This window comes from Jaculus jaculus, chromosome 9, assembly GCF_020740685.1.
Source record: "Jaculus jaculus isolate mJacJac1 chromosome 9, mJacJac1.mat.Y.cur, whole genome shotgun sequence".
Lineage (NCBI taxonomy): Eukaryota > Metazoa > Chordata > Mammalia > Rodentia > Dipodidae > Jaculus > Jaculus jaculus.
In genome coordinates this window covers 36,497,162-36,502,600 of record NC_059110.1, presented here as the reverse complement: position 1 = coordinate 36,502,600, position 5,439 = coordinate 36,497,162, and positions in this window count along the sequence as shown.

Below are 5,439 nucleotides of genomic sequence, written 5' to 3'. Positions count from 1 at the left end.
CTCTCCCCTGATTAGTTATGATTAACTTTTGGTTTGCTTTTAGATACTGAATATTTTGGGTTAACTTCCTTTGCTTACTAACACTTAATTCTGCCTTTATTTCTGAATATTGTATTTGTTTATCTTGCTGAAGGAAGTAGTTCATTTTATGGAAATAAGCCGCTTCATATGAAAACCTGCAGAATTGTGTTTTCTTAGCTCTTACTCTGGAGTTGTCTGATTTTATAGCACATAGATGATACCTTCAGTGAGCACTTTGAAGAAAGGAGTCCATTTTCTTCTTGAATTATCACTGAAGAAGTCTACTTTATTCTAATTGGCATTTTCAGTTCTACTTCTTTTCTTTTTGGAAGTTAAGGATTTTTTGTTTTTAATCTTAGCTCATGATGATAGTCTGTAGTAGATAATGTATTAGGTAAAGGTTTGATTTTATTTGTACTATCCAGAACACAATATTCTTTTTTTTTTCAACTTGAGACCTAAGCCAGTTTGCAAATCAAGAGAATTCTCTAACATATCTCCTTGTAATTTCCGAATTTTCTATTCTTTCGTGCCTTCTTATAGCATTTAAAAAAAAATGTTTTCTTGGTTTATATAGCCAGTACTTTCTGCATCACTAAACATTTAAAAATGTTTAAAAAAATAAATTGCCTTACATGTGTCCCTGATTATGGAGACATCCAATATGGGACTTTCATGTTTACCTCCATGAATAGACTATAGGTTTAATATTGTGTTACATATGAAATGTTTCAGTTAGCTTCAAGTTGCTGGACAAACCTACTACTAGAAGCAGCTTATGGGAGGGAAAGGTTTATTTCAGGCTTACAAATTCCAGGGGAAACAAAGAAGATGGCTCACTTCCATAGATCAATAGCAGAGGGACACCATCAAAATGCCAGCAAGCACCAACAGAGATCAAACACAACTTAGACCTGGACTACAAGATCCAGCCTCAGCGGCACCTCCTCCAGCAGGCTGCTGGAGACTCAAGTTGCAAGCTTAATCAAAAATATCTCAGGCTATGGAGGATTCACATTCATATTCAAACTGCCACTTAGGGCACTGTAGTCTTTATAACACTGATATTAAAGACACAACCTCTGTTGTAAGCAGGCGTTAAATAATGTGGAAACTTATTAAATGGCAGGTTGAGGAGTAGATATTATGATAACATTCAAAAACAAAAATGCACATATGTTAATTAGTCATAATCTCAGTAGATAGTATATTACAAAGAAACTTATGTACAAAAATTTTGTTTCCATTTTTTCAACAAAAAGGAAACCAAACATTATTAGCAAAAGAAGTATAAAATGGTTACATGAAGTAAAAGCATGCTCTAATGCAAAAATAATATTCTCATGACATGTCTATCTTGTGCTATGGATTATCTAGATGGGCATAGGGCCAATTGTATTGTACCTGTTCATTACAACTGTGGAAATCTTCTAAGGCACCTCAATTTTTATACTTTATATCTATACAGTATTCCTAACTAATCACATATCATAACTATGTATTATTCTATGAATACAGAAATGTCTCTAGCATCCCTTAAATTTATTAGCAAAGTCCTCTGGGATGATGATTTCATAATGGTTGAGGTGCACAGGAGGGAGCTATGTGCAAAAATAAGAATTCATGATAAGGAAATTTAAAACATTGAATAACCATAAGTATCCCTACTTTTGTCAGCTTTAGTCTATAATTTTGCAGAAATGGTTTTATTCTCCATGTAATTAACAAGATGGTCACCTGAAGCTCCTAGAATCACACCTGAGCATTTTCATGGCCAGAGTGAAGATGGAACTTCTATCTTTAGTTTTAGCTTGAACATTTCAATGTCCAATGCGCCTCTTAAATGTGACACTCTGTGATGATTTATATTGTCAATGGGACAGGTCCTAGAATCAACTATGAAGGAATACATTATTTATGCAGCCTCTATTCATGCCTGTCAGGGATTATGTTGATCAGGGTAACTGAGGTGGGAATACTCACTTTAACTGTGGGAGACACTATTCCTTGAAAGGGGGTACTAGACTACATGAAAAGGAGAGAGCTGATTGAGCAGCAGCATTCATTACTCTGTACTTCCTCACTATGCTGAATGTGGCCAGCTGCCTCACGCTCCTGCCACCAGCCTTCCCCACAAAAGTAATGGACTCTAACCAGGAACTGTAAGCTCAAATAAACTCTTCCTCCCTTAAACTGATTTTTGGAGGTTTTTGCCCCCAGCAACCAGACATTTACTGAAACATAGTTAATATAAGGAAGCTCCATTTTATAATTGAATAATTAATTTTTAATAGATAAATTCCAAAATATGTATACTCTGCACAATTAACCTTGCAAATCTTCTGTATAATGATCAAGATTTTTAAAAGAATATTTATTCTGCCACATGAGTAAGTAGATGGATGCATGTGTGGATGGATGGATGGATGGATGAATATAAGGATTGATGGAAAAAAGGTTGGATGTATGGGTAGATGGATGGATGGATGGAAGGATAGATGGATGGATGGAAGCATGGGCCATCCAACACTAATCTACTCACTAAGTCATATTTCACAGCCAGAATTACTGTCCTAAAACTACTTCAAGCTCTACACGCTGCTTCTATTATTTCTCTAGCTTTGCCCTACTTTTCCACTCTTTTAGATATTGCAAGCAGTCTCTAGTAGAAGCTAAGAAAATTGTAATCAAAAAAATCTTATCATGAAGAATAGTAATTTATGAAATGGCACCCCCGTTGCCTGCATTAGTAGAAGCTCCCAATGAGCATAACTCCCTCTGGAGTTTATGTGACAGGAGAAGCTGATCCAACACATTTCTGATTCTGAGCTATCCCTGGTACTGGGTATGTTGCAACAAGCTCGGCTAAGTGATCTAGTTTCATGGTACATGCAATCACCACACAGCAGGACTTCAGTAAATAACAAAAATTAGAAGCAGCTGGGGAAAGCAAGCAATTATGGAAGAGAAAAGTTAAGAACTGGTGAGAGGCAGCTCCTAGGGAGTCTAGGGAAATATAAGTACAATGGTGTATTGCTCCATTATCTGATAGTAATGGGCTTGGGTCACTACCAGCTTGGGAATGCTGAGCCAGGCAATATTCAAAGATAACTGGCTAATTTTAAGTTCCCAAAGCCACACAGGAATACTATGCTAAAATGCTAAATGATAACCATAGAAGTTATAATTCTGAACGTCTTATAAATAATGACTCTGTAAACTCACTGTAACTCCTAGCACATTTGGATATGATAGGAGATAGCATCATCTTACTCAGCTCTTAAAAGCTGTGGGGGCACACTTGTCTCATTGGATATCTATGACTATTGGTTTGTTAAAAGAATTATCTCCCTAGAGATAAGTTTAATGGCACAAATACATGATTCTTTTATTTGATTTTTTTCTGCACTTTAAGTTCCCTTGTATATGAATTTAAACACTTGGGTTGGTTGTATTTCCCTTATCCCCAATAATTTCCCTAAAGAAAAGCATTCGTGGGGCTGGAGAGATGGCTTAGCACTTAAGGTATTTTCCTGCAAAGCCAAAGGACCCAGGTTTCATTCCCTAGTACCCACATAAGCCAGATACACAAAGTGGCACATGTGTCTGGAGTTTGTTTATAGCATACCCATTCTCTCTTTCTCTCTCTCTTTCCCTCTCTTTCATAAAATAGTAAACATTATTTAAGAAAGAAAAAGAAAAGCATGCCTAAAAACCCACAATCCTTATTTTGGTTTCTCTGCTCTTGTTGATGTCCCTCCTGGAACTCCAGAGGGCTCCCTCTTGGTTTTGGTTTTGAACTTTCCTTTCATTCTGTCTTTACATTTTTTTCCATACAAGGAAATGAATATTTTGTTTTATTTTTTGGTACTGCAGTTTTAATAAGTGCATGTTAAAATAAGACATAATTACATATTTTAAAATGCTGACTCCATCCCAAGTGCAGAAAAGTAACAATATTAAATGCTCATTCACCATCATAACCTTTGTGGATTCTTTTGGTACATACATTGTGGTAGCTTGAATGTATGTCCCCCCATAGACTCACTCAGTGTTTCATTAAAGCTTATAACTTGGGTCTCCACTCACCTGGCTGGAGGAGGTATCAATGGGCATGGATCCCAGGGTCTAGCCCAAAGGGGTGTTTTTGGGCAGGTCTGAATTCCAGCCCAAAGGGCTAAAAGAGCAGTCTGAGGTCTGGGGGGTCCTGCTTATGGAAGGTTGTTGTTTGCTGACTGCTGGTGGTTTCTCTCTCTGCTCTCTGTTTCTCTCTGGATTTATGAATGGAAGCCAGCTTCTTCTGCCATTGACAAAACTTCCCTTGGATCAGTAAGCTGAGATAAATCCTATTCCTTCCCAAAACTCTGGCTGAATTGGATGTTCATCATCATGAAGCTTTCTAATATCTATCTCTGTGTGTGTGTGTGTGTGTGTGTGTGTGTGTGTGTGTGTGTGTGTGTGTAATTGATCCTAGGTCTGGGAACTGAAGGTACCACTAATGGTTGGCTATGTACTGCTTATTTTGAGTAGCTCCATCTTGGATTCATGCTATCCCAAATCCTAGATAAGGATTTCTGCTTTCATCCTGACTTCTTTGGGAATGGAGCCAGGAAAGAGGCTGGAGAAATCACCCACTGAGTGCAGGCCAGAGATTCCCTATCATGTGTGGCTTTCCTGGCACTGGCTCCTCCAGATCTTCTCTGGGACACTGACTGTGGTGGTTTGATTCAGTTGTCCCCCATAAAGTTAGGTGTTCTGAATGCTAGATTCCCAGCTGATGAATATTTGGGAATTACTGCCTCCTGGAGGGAATGTATTGTTGGGGGTGGGCTTATGGGTGTTATAGCCAGTTTCCCCATGCCAGTGTTTGGCACACTCTCCTGTTACTATTGTCCACCTTATGTTGGCCAGGGGGTGATGTCCACCCTCTGCTCATGCCATTGCTTTCCCCTGCCATCATGAAGCTTCCCCTCGAGCCTGTAAGCCCAAATCTTGTTTTCCCAGAAGCTGCTCTTTGTTGGGTGATTTCTACCAGCAATGCGAACCTGACTGCAACACTGGCTGAGCTGGTGCCTTCCTCTGTGGCCAACATTAGCACATGAGCAGTCATTGCCTGGTACTTGAATGGGCTGCACCGGTACACGGAAAAGAGAAATCTGTACCGCAGTACGTGACACGTCAGGGCCTGCAGAGGTGGCTCAGCAGATAGAGAGGTTGCCATGAATACCTGAGTTCAGACCCCTGAGAACCACACGAAATACCCAGTAGCCATGTACCTGTAATCCAAGCATTTGGGAGGCAAAAACAAAGAGTCCCAAAATTGCTAGCTAGACTAGCCAAATGGGCAAAAACTGGGTTCCAGTGAGAGTGCCTGTTTCAGTGAAAAGTAAGATTGAGAGCCCTGTAGAAAGACCCCTG